Source organism: Sapajus apella, unplaced genomic scaffold, assembly GCF_009761245.1.
Source record: "Sapajus apella isolate SASKATOON/1434 unplaced genomic scaffold, GSC_monkey_1.0 scaffold14, whole genome shotgun sequence".
In the NCBI taxonomy this organism is placed as follows: Eukaryota; Metazoa; Chordata; class Mammalia; order Primates; family Cebidae; genus Sapajus; species Sapajus apella.
Genome location: NW_022436954.1, coordinates 2,904,762 through 2,920,343, shown reverse-complemented (window position 1 = coordinate 2,920,343; position 15,582 = coordinate 2,904,762). Strand labels below are relative to the sequence as shown.

Genomic DNA, 15,582 nt, shown 5'->3' with positions numbered 1-15,582 from the left:
CTCTGTCGCTTGGACTGGAGTGCAGTGGCATAATCTTGGCTTGCCGTAACCTTTGCCTCTTGGGTTCAAGCGGTTCTCTTGCCTCAGCTTCCTGAGTAGCTGGGATTACAGGTGCCTGGCTTCACGTCCAGCTAATTTTTGTATTTTTAGTAGACATTCACCTTCTTGGCCAGGCTGATCTTGAATTCCTGACCTTGTGATTCACGCGCCTCATTCTTCCAAAGTGTCGGGATTACAGATGTGAGCCACTGCACCTGGCCTGTAATGCCTCTCTCTAGCCTTGACAACTTTCCTTTTTATGAAGGCTGCTCTGTCTGCAATCAATACAGCTACTCCTCTTTATTTTTCATTAGAGTTAGCATGATGTATCTTTTCCTATCCCTTCCCTTTTTTTCTTTTTTTCTTTTTTTTTTTTTTTTTTTTGTAAAGAAACAAGATCTTGCTCTATAGCCTGGGCTGCAGTGCAGTGGCACAGTCATAGCTCACTGCAGCCTCCAAGTGTGTGCCACCACACCCAGCTGATTAAAAAAATTTTTTTTTGTAGAGGTGGTATCTCGCCCGGCTGGTCTTGAGCTCCTGGGCTCAAGCATTCCTCTTATCTCGGCCTCCCAAAGAGTTGGGATTATAGGTGTGAGCCTAGCCCCACCCCCACTCCTTTACTTTTAATCTATGTGTGTCTTTATATTTAAAGTGGTTTTGGTTTTTATATTTTTATTGGGAACCACAGGGGAACGGCCTCTTCCCTGTTAATGGAGGTGCCCACAGTTTCTTTGGCCACTAGAAGCTTGTGTCCTAGAGGACCTGGGAGCTCCTGGTGGTGGCTGGACACATCAGGCATGTTCTTTCTCATCATGTAGAAGGGGCACTGGGTAGTTGTAGGGCATGTCCTGATTAATCATGATGGCCTACTTGGTGTAGGGGGTGAGTAGGGGCAGAATTACAGAAGCTGGTGGTGGTTAAGGACACATTGGCTCAGGCATTATTGAGGAAGGCAGCAGGTCTCATTGCCATCTTGATCTTGAAGGTGGCAACACTAGGTTTCTTGTAGACAACATATAGTTGGATGTTATTTTTTTGATACACTCTGAAAATTGCTGTTTTAATTGGTATTTTTAGACCTTTAATGCGATTATTGATATTTATTACTGTTTTCCAGGTTTTGCCCCTTTTTTGGTTCCTATTTTTGTCACATACACTTTTTGTGCCTTTTTTGGTTTTAATTGATCATTTTATGTGATTTCCATTTTTATCTTTCTTAGCATATTTATTAAACTACTGTTTTTTTTTTGGCTTTTAAGGGGTTACACTGGAGTTTGCAGCATACATCTGTAGTTAATCTATGTCTGCTTTCAAATAACACTACACAGGTAGTGCATGTACAAGCGTACCTTGTTTTATTGTGGCTCACTTTATTGCACTTTGCGAATACTGTGTGTGTGTGTGTGTGTGTGTGTGTGTGTGTGTGTGTGTGTGTGTTTTATAAACAAACCGAAGGTTTGTGGCAGTCATTTTTCCAGTTGCATGTGCTTGCTTCATTAGCACTTTTTATTGGTGAAATACTTATAATTAAGGTCTGTGCTTTTTAAAAAGACAATGGCATTGCACACTTAATAGACTATAGTGTAAACAGTGTTTGCATATGGGAAACCAGAATATTCGTGTGACCCACTTTATTGTGACATTTGCTTTATTGTGATAGTCTGGAACTGAACCTGTAATATCTCTGAGGTATGCCTTTACCAATAATAATTAATATTTCTGATTCCCCTTTCCTGTCTCATTGTTATCATTCATTTTACTTAATAAGCACGCGTAAGGAAGCATACTTAAGGAAGCATACTTAATCGAGTACATTGTTACTGTTATTATTTTGAACAAACTACTGTTAATTAGGAATAAAAAAAATTTTTTTTGAACCTTCACTTATTCCCTCTCCAGTACTCTTGTCTGTGTGGTCTGTGTTTCCTACCTGTATCATTTTCCTTCTCTCTGAAGTAATTTTGGCAACATAGGTTTACTGGAAACGAATTCCCTCAATTTCTGTTTGTCTAAAGAAGTCTTTATTCCTCTTTCACTTTGAAGGATAATTTTGCAGGGTGCAGAATTCTAGGTTGGTGTTATTTCCACCCCCCCATCCTATAAATATTTCATTCTACTCTTTCCTGCTTGCATGGTTTCTAAGGAGAAGTTAGATGTAATTTTTGCCTTTGCCACCCTGTAGGTAAGTTCCCCCCCCACCCCAAGTTCTTTTAAGAGTTTTTTGATTTTCTGATCTTTGACTGTGATATTCCTTGGTGGCTTTTTTGGTTTTTTTTTTTTTTTTTTTTTTTTTTTGGTGGGTGGTGAGGGGGGAAGGGGAAGCCAACCAATGTTGGCTTTTCATTGGCATAGTTTCCTAAGCTTCCCGGATCTGTGGTTTGGTGCCTGACAACAATTTGGGAAAATTTCAGTAGTCATTACTGTTGCTTCTTTCCCGTTTTTCGCTGATACTCCCATCGCATATGTTAAACCTTTTGTAGTTGTCCCGTAGTTCTTTGAGAGTTTTTTGTTTTTTTCCTTTTGTCTGTTTTTCTTTCCTTTTCAGTTTCAGAAATTTCTGTTGTCATATGGTAATGCTCAGTTTCTTTCTTCAGCCGTGTTGAGTCTGCTAATGGATCCACCAGAAGGATTCTTCATTTCTGTTACAGTGTCTTTTTCTTTAGCATTTCTTATCGATTATTTCTTAGAATTTCCATCTCTCTGCTTATGTTATCTTTCTGTTCTTGCTTGTTGTCTGCCTTTTTCACTAAAGCCCTTAGCATATTAATCATGTTTTTAAAAAAATTGCTAGTGGCCGGGCATGGCCTGTAATCCTAGCACTTTGGGAGACTGAGGCAGGCAGGTTGCTTGACTCAGGAGTTTGAGACCAGCCTGGGCACATTGCGAAACCCTGTCTCTACAGAAAGTACAACATTTAGCTGGGCATGGTGGCGCACACCTGTAGTCCCAGCTGCTTTTGGGTCTGTGGCAGGAGGGTCACTTGAGCCAGGGAAGTTGAGGTTGCAGTGAGCCTTGTTAGTACCACTGCATTCCAGCCAGCCTGGGTGACACAGCGAGATCCTGTCTCAAAAAAAAAAAAAAATTGCTGCTTTGATAATTCTGCCATTCCTGCCATATTTGACTCTGGTTCTGGTGCTTGTTCAGTGTCTTTATTAAAAAAATTTTTTTCAATGTCTTGGTGTTTAAACCAGAAGGTTGTTAAGTATCTTTAGGTGTGTGTGTGTGTGTGTGTGTGTATAGGTTGTTAAGGGTATTTAGGGGTGTGTGTGTGTGTGTGTGTGTGTGAAGGTTAAGTGTCTTCAGGGTGTGTGTGTGTTTAGGTTGTTAAGGGTATTTTGGGGGGGGTGTGTGTGTGTGTGTGTGTGTGTGTGTGTGTCAGTGTCAGAGTCTTGCTCTGTTGCCCAGGCTGGAGTGCAATGGTGTAATCATCACATAGGCACAAGGATCCTCACCTGACTAGTTAGGACTACAATCAGACACTTCTGTGGACAGCTAATTTTTTAAAATTATTTTTTGTAGAGACAGATGTTGCTGTGTTGCCCAGGCTGGTCTTGAACTCATGGGCTCAAGCACCCCTCCTACCTCATTCTAAATTGTTGGGATTATAGGTGAGCCATTGCTCCCAGCCCATTTGAACTATTTGGGAGTGTACAGTTCAGTGGCATTAAGTACATCCATATTGTTGATCAACCATCACTACCATTCATCTCCAGAATGGTTTTCATCTTCCCATGCTGAAACACAGTACCCATTAAATCAGGGGTGTCCAGTCTTTTGGCTTCTCTGGGCCACATTGGAAGAAGAGTTGCCTTGGGTCAAGCATAAAATGCAGTAACACTAACGATAACTGATGAGCTTAAAAAAAATTGCAAAAGAAAAACCTCAATGTTTTAAGAAAGTTTATGAATTTGTGTTGGGCTGCATTCAAAGCTTTCCTGGGCCGCAGCTTGGACAAGCTTGCATTAAACACTGACTCCCCATTATCCACTCCCGTTCAGTCCCTGGCAACTGCCATTTTACTGTCTCCATGAATTTGACTCCTCTAAGTACCTCATGTAAAGTGCATCATACGGTATTGTCTTTTTGTCACTGGCTTTCTTCAGCACAGTATCTTCAAGGTTTACCCATTTTGTAGCATGTGTCCGAATTTCCTTTCTTTTTTCATTTTTAGATTTTTTAGAGACAGGGTCTTGGTCTGTTGCTGGACTGCAGTGGCATGACCATAGCTCACTGCAGTCTCATACTCCTGGGCTCAAGGGAGCTTCCCACCTCAGTCTCCCTAGTAGCTGGAACTGTAGGTGTGCACCACCATGCCTGGCTAAGTTTTTTTATTTTTCGAGGTCTCGCTATGTTGCCCCAGGCTGGTCTTGAACTCCTGGCTTCAGGTGATCCTCCACCTTGGCCTCCCAAAGTGCTGGGATTTCAGGCATAAGCCACTGCACCTGACTAGAATTTCCCTTCTTTTTAAGGCTGACTTATATTTCATTATATGTACATACTATATTGCTTATCCATTTATCCATCAATGGATACTACATTGCCTCTGCCCTTTGGCTATTGAGAATGTTGTTGCCATGAGCATGGGTATATAAATATCTGTTCGTTTCTGCTCTCAGTTGTTTAGGGTATATACCCAGAAGTGGAATTGCTGGGTCATACGGCAGTTCTGATTTTACCTTTCTGAGGAGCTGCCATACTGTTTTTCCATGACTGCACCATTTTACATTCCCTCAAGGGCACATGAGGGTTCCACTTTGCCCACATTAGCTAGCACATCTTTTTGAGTGCTTGTATGTGAGCTGTACAGTGGTTTTCAAAGCATCGTTGGTTGCTTAAATCTTTCTGGCAGCAAAATCCAGGGAAGTTGTCTTTGTAGAATTTGCAAGGTCTGCGTTACTTTATTTTCCTGGCTTTCTTCCTACCATTCTTGGACTCTCTCTCCATTTTCTTCTGGGCCATTTTCACATTTTGTTCTCCAGCCTTTCTTACTTTCCACACTACCCCTTGGATGGTCTCTGCTTACATGGCTGAACTTGTCAGGTATGTGCAATGATGCTCATACCTACTTCTAACCCTGATTTTCTGTTGATTTCCAGTGCTTCCCGGGCATCTTCACTTGTGCTCATTCTGCGCTCAAAGCAGTTAGGAACCCGGTAATACTGGGTTTAAATGCTAGTGAGCTTGAGTCCTGATACTGCCAAATAGTAGTTATTTGCTGTCTGAGCCTCAGTTTCCTGGCTTACATAGGGGAAGGATAACAGTTATTTTAAAGATTAAATGATAGTTCATGTAATGTTTCTATTACAGTATACATTGCTCTTAGTTAACATGCCTAGCTGTTATCACTATTACTCTTTGTATAAATATTCCCTCTGTCTTATAAATTTTTAAAAATTGTCATGAGATTATGTATTCAAAAGGTACTGCCATTTTTAATTTTTAATTTTTTAGAGACAGATTCTGGCTCTGTCGCCCGGTCTGGTGTGCAATGGTATAATCATAGCTCATTGCAGCCTGCAATCCTGGGTTCAAGATATCTCCTGCTACAGCCTCCCAGTAGCTAGGACAATGGGTCTGAGCCATCATGCCTGGGTTAAAGTTTTTTTTTTTTTTTTTTTTTTTTGTAGACATAAAGTCTTACTGTGTTGCACAGGGTGGTCTGAAACTCCAGACTTCCCAAAGTACTGGATTATAGGCATGAGTTAATACACCTGGCCAAGGTACTGTTATTTTTATTAATCTTGTATATCATTATAATATTCTTTTTAAAAAGCTGGTACCTGTATGCAGGTGTATCAGCAGTAGATGAATGGACCTCTTTGCCTATATTCCCCTCTCAGTATAAATTAATTTTAATTATTTGTGATTTGTTTACTGGTTCACTGGATATGAGGAATATCTTATGGATTTTCATTAAGAAAATGAAAAATTAATAAGCTAAATATTAATCAAATGTTGGGTTGTATTTTGTTTTCTTCTTGACTGTTGGATCACTGAATTTCTATTTCCTTGGTTCTCACTAGGTTTTGTGTTAGCGTAAGAATTATCCTCTGGTGTTTTGAGTTTACCCCCCTCCCTATTTTGGAAGGACTTCCTCTTTTGTTTTGATCCCTCTACTTTATATCATTGCTCTTCTGTTGTCTGGATCTTGTCGTTTCCCCCTCCCCCTTACAAATCACTCTTTTCTTAGCACCTTCCTTTGCAAATATAGATTGCATCACTCTTTTATAACAGCTTTATTGAGATGTAACTCATCCCCTTAAAGCTTACAATTTAATGTTGTTTAGTAGAGTTGTATAGCTGTCATCGCAATCACTCAGAATATTTTCATTATTCCACAAGAAACCCTCTACCCGTTAGTAGTCACTTTTCATTTTTCTCTCATCCCACCAGATCTCGGCAACCACTACTGTACTTCCCGCTCCTTTAGATTTGCCTATTCTGGGCGTTTCATATAAATGGAATTATGCAAATTTGGTGGGTTTTTTTAGACTAGCTTTTTTCTCCTTAGCCATGTTTTCAAGACTTATCTGTGTAACATATATCAGTACTTCATTTCTTTCTTTTGCAAAATAGTACTTATTATATGAGGAATATTACCTTCTATTTATTCATCAGTTGATATTTGGATGTTTCTAAGTTTTGGCTTTTATGAATAATGCTGCTGTGAACATTTATGTACAGATTTTTCTGTGAAAGTGTTTTCATTTCTCTTGGATACATACCTACGAATAGAATTGTTGGGTCATATGGAGCTCTGTGTTTATCCTTTTGAGAAACTGCCAGACTATTCTCCAAAGTGTCTACAACATTTTACATTACTTACCCCAGCAGCGTGTTAGGATTTTGATTTTGCCGCATCCATGCCAACACTTTTGTTTTTTGAGACGGAGTCTCTGTCACCCAGGCTGGAGTGCAGTGGCTCAGTCACAGCTCACTGCATGATAGCCTTGACCTCCTGGGCTGAAGTGATCCTCCCACTTCAGCCCCTCAAGTAGCTAGGACCACAGGTGTATGCCACCACGTCTAGCTAGTTTTTTTTTTGTGTTTTTGTTGCTGATGTTGAGACAAGGTTTCACTATGTTGTCCAGGCTGGCCTTGAACTCCTGGGCTCAGGCGATCCTCTTGCCTTGGCTTCCCAAAGTGCTGGGATTACAGGTGTGACTTACCATGCTCAGCCATTCCTATCCCTTCCCATACCCCCTTTCTTTTTAAAATGGGGTCTCTCTGTATTGTCCAGGCTGGACTGGGACTCCTCCGTTCAAGCAGTCCTCTGCCTTAGCCTCTCTAGTAGCTGGGACTGTTGACATGAGCCATTTTGCTTGCTTCATTTGCCCTTTTTTTGGAGGCAGAGTCTTACTCTGTCGCCCAGGCTGGAGTGCACTAGTACAATCTCAGCCCACTGCAACCGCTGCCACTTGGGTTTAAGCAATTCTTGTGCCTCAGCCTCCTGAGTAGCTGGGATTACAGGTGTGCACCACCACATCTAGCTAATTTTTGTATTTTTAGTAGAGTTGGGGTTTTGCCATGTTGGTCAGGCTGGTCTCAGAACTCCTGGCCTCAAGCATTCCACCCACCTCGGTTTCCCAAAATGCTGGGATTACAGCAGTCTACTGTGCCTGGCCTTACTTGCCAATTTTAAACTTGGGTTGTTTGTCTTTATTACTGAGTTGTAGGAGTTTCTTTTCTATTCTGTATTCCTGTCTTTTGAGATGGGGATTCACTGTGTCACATGGCTGGAGTGCAGTGGTGTGATCACTGCTTTCTGCAGCCTCGACTTCCTGGGCTCAGGTGGTCTTCCCACCTCAGCTTCCTGAATAGCTAGGACTACAGGTGTACACTATTGTGCCTAATTTTTTTGTAGAAACAGGTTTTAGAGGGGGATGGGTACTGGAATTTAAAGAATAAAAAATAAAGGTTGAGCAGGCTGTTTGAAGAGAAACTTTGCCATATTTCACAACTGTGTTGCCCATGCTTTCTCAAACTCCTGGGCTCAAATGGTTTGCCCGCCTCGGCCTTCCAAAATGCTGGGACTACGGGCGTGAGCCACTGTACCCAACCTTGTGTATAACTCTTTATCAGATATGTGATTTGTCAATATTCCATTCTTTGAGTTTCCTTATCACTTCTTGATGGTGTTGTTATTGAAGGGAGAAGACTTTTAATTTGAAGTGCAATTTATCTTTTTTTTTTTTTTTTGTCCCCTGTTTTTGGTGCCGTATCTAAGAAAGTTTTGCCTAACCATGGCCACAAAGATTTACTCCTGTGTTTTTTTCTAAGAGTTTTGATTGCTTCATTTTTCATGACTGTATTTCATTGGATGGATAAAATAACCTTGGTACAGATGAGATCATTGTTGTTTATTGTTGGATATTTAGGAGCCATGTATTTGTGGATGACTTGGATTGTTTGTTCTGTGGTGTTCCCCACAGTGTCATCTTCCTCTATATTTAGACATTTCTCTTTTTCTATTATAAGCTCTTTGAACATTATTATATGCGACTTTGTGCTCAGTATAAACGCCTTAGAATCAACTCACAGAAGTAGAATAATTGGATCAAAGAGTATATAGATTTTAATACCTTTTGTTGTCTGTGGCCAGAAAAATTACCCCAGTTACTATTTTACCAGCAGCTCCAGTCAGTTTTATGTTAATACATTTTAAAACTTTTTATTAGGGGAAAATTCGAACATGCAGAAATTGAACAGTATAATGAAACTATCAGTTATCCTGCTCCAATAACCATACACCCAAGGCCAGTCTTCTCCCAGTTAACTTCCCTATTTCCCACTTCTCTTCTTTATTATTACTATTTTAAAACTGTATTGAATTATAATAGAAATATGGAAAAGTACATAGATTTTCACAAGCTGAAATCTATCTGGGTAAGCAGTCCCCAGATGTCTCCTTGTGTCAACTTCCAGCCATGCCCTCTCTAGGGGCAGCTGGTATTCTAATAGCTAACAGCACTGATTAGTTTTGCCCAATTTTGTTTTTTAATTAAATAGAGTCTTACAGTAGGTACTCTTGTGTCTTTCTCTTGCCATTGTTTGTGAGATTACACAATTCATTGCATGCAGTTGATTATTTGTTACTGTTCATACACATATATGAGATTGTTCTGTTGTTGATGGACATTGGATAGATGGTAGTTTGGGGCTGTTCCAAGTAGTGCTACTCTGAACATTCAGTTTGTGTCTTCTGGTCAACAATGTTTCTGTTGTTCAGTATGCCTAAGGGTAAAATTGCTAGGGCATAGTGAGTGTATGTATAGTGGTGGCATCTACTAAAGTGACTGTACCAAATTAGGCTTCCATCAGCAGTGTGCGGAAGTTCCACTGACTCTGGATCCTCTCCACTATTTCATACTTTTCATCTTTTTCATTTTAGCCCTGCTGGTGGCTGTGTAGTGATGTCTCACGGCAGTTTTTATTGATGATAGTGAGGTCAAGCGCCTTTTCATACATTTGTCATTTGGATATCCTTTTTTATGAAAGGTATATTTAAGCCATTTATTTTTTTCTATTTTTTCTGTTTGTATTACTTTTCTATTTTTTGCTGCGTAATAAATTATCCCCAAACTTAGTGGATTAAAACAGCAATAAACATTATCCTGCAGTTTCTGGGGGTCAGAAACTTGGGAGTGGCATGGTTTGGTTGCTTCTGGCTTGGGTGTGATTAGCCCTTTGAAAGCTTCATGGATCCGCTGGAGGATCTGTTCTAAGGTGGCTCATTTGCATGCCTGGAAAGTAGGTTCTAGCCTCAGGTCGTTCTCCCATCAGCTTTTGCCAGGGATGTCTGAATTTACTGTTCTCAGGAAATGGTGATTGACTTCCCACTGAGAAAGTGATTCAAGAGAAACAGCCCCAAGTGGAAGCTGTCATTTTTTTGACCTAGCCTTGGAAGTCACACAGCATCTAGTTTTGCCATGTTCTGTTTGTTAGAAGAGAGGCACGTTGTGGACTTTTTAAAAAGTGACAGGGTCTCACGCTATCACCCAGGCTGGAGTGCAATGGTGCAATCACAGCTCATTGCAGCCTTGACCTTCCCGGCTCAAGGGATCCTCCCACCTCAGCCTCCTGAGTAGCTGGGCCCACAGGCGTGCACCACCACACCTGGCTAAGTTTTGTGTTTTTTGTAGTTGGGGTTTTGCCATGTTTCCCAGGCCGGTCTCAAGCTCTTGGGTTCGAGCATGCCTCCCACCTTGGCTTCCCAAAGTGCTGGGGATTATAGGCATGAGCCTCTGTGCCCAGCCAAGATTTATTTTAAAACAACACTTGGTAGGATTTTTTTTATGTTGGATAGACACCTCTTGTCAAATGTATATATCTTCACCTATTCCGTGGGTCATCATCGTGTCTTTTGAGGTAAAGAAGTTCTATTAATTTTTCCTTGAATAGTCAGTTCTGTCTTGAAGATATTCAAATAATTATTGTATCTTCCATAAATATGTCAGTATATGTCCTCAGAGAATAAGGACTCTTGTTTTAACTATAGGAACCACAAAGCCTCACTTATTGCTAGGATTACAGGTGTTAGCCAGAGGCAGAGTTTCGTTCTTGTTACCCAGGCTGGAGTGCAATGGCGCGATCTCGGCTCACCGCAACCTCCACCTCCTGGGTTCAGGCAATTCTCCTGCCTCAGCCTCCTGAGTAGCTGGGACTACAGGCACGCGCCACCACGCCCAGCTAATTTTTGTATTTTTAGTAGAGATGGGGTTTCACCATGTTGACCAGGGTGGTCTCGATCTCTTGACCTCGTGATCCACCCGCCTCGGCCTCCCACACTGCTGGGATTACAGGCTTGAGCCACTGCGCCCGGCCCAGCCTCACATCTTAAAAATAAAATGAATACAACAGTTGCTTGATGTTATCTAATACTTGAAACCTCTAGTTATTTTATGTAATAATTTTTCTAATTTTGGCAGTGGCAAATCAGGATCCAAATTAGAGCTACCCTTTTTTTTTTGTTTTTTAATCTGTGGATTCCTCATTTTTTGCTCTTCTCTCACCGTGCCTTCCATTTGTGGGAGAACTGGGCTGTTTGTTTTGTCGTATTCCCCACAGTGTTGTGTAGCCTCTGTTTTCTGTGCACTGGTAGTTGGATCTTGAGGAAGTTTCTCTTGGGGAATAAACTTTGGTGGACTCTCACTTTAAAACTTTATTTTTATTTTTGAGACGAAGTCTCACTCTTGTGGAAGCTGGAGTGCAGTCGCATGATCTCGGCTTACTGCAACCTCCACCTCCTGGGTTCGAGCAATTCTCTTGCCTTAGCCTCCCTAGTAGCTGGGATGACAGGCACGTGCCACCATGCCCAGCTAATTTTTTGTACTTCTAGTAATGACAGGGTTTCATCATGTTGGCCAGACTAGTCTGGAACTCCAGACCTGGTAATCCGCCCACCTCAGCCTCCCAAAGTGCTGGCATTATAGTTGTGTGCCACTATGCCTGGCCTAAAACCTTTGTCTGAAAACGGTGTTGCTTCTTTGGTTGTGATCTGTCTCTGGAGGTTGAATGTGGAGCTAAGCTGAAATTTTTAAGGACTTCCAACCTAAATCACATTGAAATTCATTCAGACTAGAGCTATTCTATACTTAAAGGATAATAATGTTCATTTGGTAGGCACTTCCACCCTCTCTTCTGCGTGTATGGGAGGCCAGTGGCAGTCTGGTCATCTTGTGTGTATCGTGCTCTAGCTGGCAGGCAGTTCAGAATGTTGTGGGCATCGTCAGCATGGACTTTGCTGTTGTTAACTAGACTTTCCATATTTATTGTCTACTTGTTTTCTCCTTATGCTGTCTTCTGGCTTTTCTTCTTTTGTTGCCAGTTTTGGAGTTGTGATGAACAATATATTAAGGGTTGATGCCTCAAAATTCTTTTTAGGTAACATTGAATTTGTAGTGTGTGCCAGTCTTTTTCTTTTCTTTTTAATTTTTTTCTCTTTTTTGTTTTAATTTTTTTTCTTGTTGCTTGAAAAATGATCTTGTTGCATCTGTCTTTCTTCTCTAACAGAAATTTTTATGTTGAAAAATTAGTGAAATAAACTACAATGTGATTAACCCTGCACATTGAAGAAGTAGACAGATTATTATTACCCTGTCATCCAGGCCAGATTGCAGTGGCACGATCTCGGCCAGTGCAACCTCTGCCTTCCAGGTTCAAACAATTCTCGAGCCTCACACTCCCCCCGCAGCTCCCCCCCCCCCCCCGCAGTAGCTGGGATTACAGGTGTGTATCACCACACCTGGCTGATTTTTGAAATTTTAGTAAAGATGGGGTTTCATCATGTTGGCCAGGCTGGTCTCGAGCTCCTGGTCTCCGGTGACCTGCCTCCCAAAGTGCTGGGATATTTTATACTCTTAGTACTTTTAGATGAAACTTGTCACATTTCAAGTGCTCAAAAGCCTTAGGTGGCTACCATAGTAAAGAGCATATATCAGAATTATTATCATTATTGTTCATGCTCACATGGGAGTTTCAGGGGCAGTGACCAAGAACCCAAGTAAACAATGGCTTGAAGGGGCCAGAGGAGCCTGGGGAGATGAATTAGGAAACTGTGTCCAAAGGGTATCTTACAAGATCTTTATTGATGAACGCGCACTCCAGTTTACCTTATTCCAGGCAGTGGCAAAAGATGCAGAGAAGGGAAAGTACAAGGTAGAACCGACAATGTTTCAGTGAATTGGGTTGAAAGGGAAACGAGGAGCCAGGGCTGTTTTCCAGGCTGCCTTTCACAACGGGTGTGCCTTTTGCTGAGATGGGAAGGGCATGGTGAAGAAGAGGCTTGGTTGGTTGGGCAGTGTGTGATGGAGAGCAGCAGCTCCATTTTGGAGATTAAATATGATGTGCTTGTGAGATATCCGAAGGGAAAATGTCTGTTAGTCATTGGGTTACCTGTGTTTGAAATGACTTGATGGTTGTTTTGGTTTTATAAATTTGCACCTTAGTTATGTTTATGGAGAGGAATATTTTAAACACCCATGGAAATGGCTTCGTTCATTCAACAAAACTTGACTCTTCCAGGGCTTTGTTTTAGTTGCTGGGGAAACAGTACAAATAAAACAAATGTGAATTTGCTTCAGGCAAATGTGGTGCCCTCAGGAGAGTGTGCTAGGTCCACAACCTGACCTCTGCAGGAGCCTCTGCATTATCAGTGGGACAAAAGGAAGGAAGAAAGGAGAAGAGGAGCAGCCTTCCAACTAGGGAGACTCGAAAGTGGCCAGTGAGAAAACAAGGAACATGTGACGTCAGAGAAGCCAGGCCAGGAGAGTGTTCTAATGAGGAGGGTCTTCCTGGGGACTGCCTTGCCTGCTGCTGAGAGTGAGGTGAAAGTGAGGACAGAAGAGTTTCACTTAGATTTAGCCCGATCTGGAGGTCGTCAGTGACTTGTGGATGACTTGAAAGAGCAGTTTGAGCTGAGTGGTGGAGAAATCGAAGATTGGAATGAGGTAAAGAGGGAATGCTGACAGAGAAAGGAAGGACTCTTTCTTATTTTTAAATAACCCCTACAAATCATTGAGAACACAAGCCCAGTAGAAAACTGGACAAAGGATATAAACAGACAGTTGGGAGAAAAGTGAAGCATAAATGGCTCCTGAATATATGAACAGTGCCCAACCTCACTCATAAGAGAAAAGCAAATGCATTGTTAACCAGGTGTGTGGAAACAGGCCTTCACACATCACTGGGGGAATATAGGTAGGGCTGACCTCCAAGGAGAGCCATTTGGCCATGCACCTAATTAGAGGCACACATTCTTTGATCCAGCAGATCCACTTCTAGAAATGCTGGCATGCTTTTGTAATAGCAAAAATTGAAAACAAAGTGGTCATCAGTGGTGGCCTGGTTAAATCAGCAGTAAAACAAAAGAACCTCTATACCAGGTAAAGCATATTTCTGAAGAAAGTAGAAATTGTTTTTTTCTTATTATGCTATAAGTCAGGTTCTTTGAGACTTAGTTTTTTTCCATTAAAATTTTTAAAGATGAGAAACATGCAGGTGGGTCTGGTATAGGCCACACAACGTATATAGAAAGCTGCCTTTGAAAAGAGCTATGTAGACTAGAGCTTGTCCTGCCCTGACCCTCAACTTTTTTACACGTTTCACTCAAGTCAGTAGGCTAAATTCTGTTCTCCAAATACCTGCTAGGAGTCTTTTGAATGGACTCTTTCCTATTTCATGTATATACTGGGTTTTACACCACAGGAAAGGGTATCTTACAAGATCTTTGTGGATGAATGCATACTCCAGTTTACCTTATTGCAGCTAAAAGTAACTGCATCTCCTATCAAGAGAGCATCACATTTTACTTGGTTTGGCTCATCGACAAAGTAAGCAAGCTCTTGATGCAATTCGAGAGCCCAAAAGCAGCAGTGGGGATTCTACTATAACGTCTAGTGTAGGAAGATTTTCACGGTCAAGTTTTTGTTGGGGGAAAGGAACAGTCCAGATCTTTGTGAGCTCTGTGTTCTCATCCCAGCTACATGCACCTGGCTGTACAGACCTTTTTGCAGCTTGGCTTTCTTTGGAGATAGCAGCATGTTTTTACATGTAGACTAAAGCAAAAATGAAAAACTAGGCACATGCCAGTAGACAAATCAGCCTTCTAACAGAGCACATGGACATTGTACAACTTTACATTCTCTGTCATTGGGGTCTTGTTTAAATTTAGTTGATTTCTTAAGATTTTGTTTAAACTGGCATTTATAATTTTTTTCTTTATTTGAGTATCTTGGTTTCACTTATTTGTTCTTTTCTATTTCTTCTTAGATCTATAGGAATGAAGAATTTTAGGATTTGATGTGTCTTCAGTAATCATTTAGTCTAAATCTCTCATTTACAGATAAGAAAACAAGCTCAGAGAGATGTGGTGACTTGCTCAAAGAGTGACAGAACTTCCTCGGCCATCTGGAGGGGTCATATGAAACCTTTATATCATCAGTTTGAGGTACCTCCCATAATTTTAAGGGGTATGTGGCTTTAATTACTACTGCATGAATGAAGAATATTATGTGCTGCACTATTTCATTTAGAATCATGGACACAATCGAGTTGAACTCTTACATTTTTTGGTTGAGAAAGTTGAGACCTGGATAATGGAAATTTATTCATCCAAGATTACAGGCCATAAACATTTATTCTGTGCTTAGATTTTAAAAAATTGAATTATTATTTTACTTATTTAGAGAGATAGTGTCTAGCTATGTGTGTGCTTAGTTTTAATGTGAGTCAGAGCAGTGCTGTCTAGTAGAACTTTGTATGAGGTTGATACAAAAGTAATTGTGGGTTTTGCTATTAAAAATAATGACAAAGACCGTGATTAATTTTGCACCAACCTAATGTAAATAGTTAAAATTAATTTAAAGTTCAGTTGCCAGAGGAGTGGGGTGGAACAACAAAAAAAAACTAGGTCTTTTGCCTTAATAGCCACGCTTCAGGTGCTCAGTAACTATGTGTGGCTAGAGAATCGGACAGGTCAGGTGTAGAGTGTTTGCCTTTCTTGTTAATCTTTTTTTAGAATTGTTAGTGGTGGAGACCAAGGCA

At 41.0% G+C, this 15,582-nt stretch overlaps 1 protein-coding gene across 33 annotated transcripts in view; it reads left to right on the top strand.

The window, feature by feature from the left end:
- PPP6R3 (protein phosphatase 6 regulatory subunit 3) overlaps positions 1–15,582 on the top strand; it is a 149,086-nt gene that overhangs the window by 21,755 nt on the left and 111,749 nt on the right. For 27 of the 33 annotated variants that reach the window (XR_004270249.1, XM_032282561.1, XM_032282586.1 and 24 more), the window contains exon 2: positions 14,882–15,008. The exons of 4 other annotated variants lie outside the window; for them this stretch is intronic. The gene's annotated coding sequence lies outside the window, so the exon portion shown is untranslated. Of the gene's footprint in view, positions 1–5,666; positions 5,760–14,881; positions 15,009–15,582 lie in introns of all 33 variants that reach the window. 2 more of the 33 variants (XM_032282557.1, XM_032282559.1) reach the window with 2 other exon arrangements.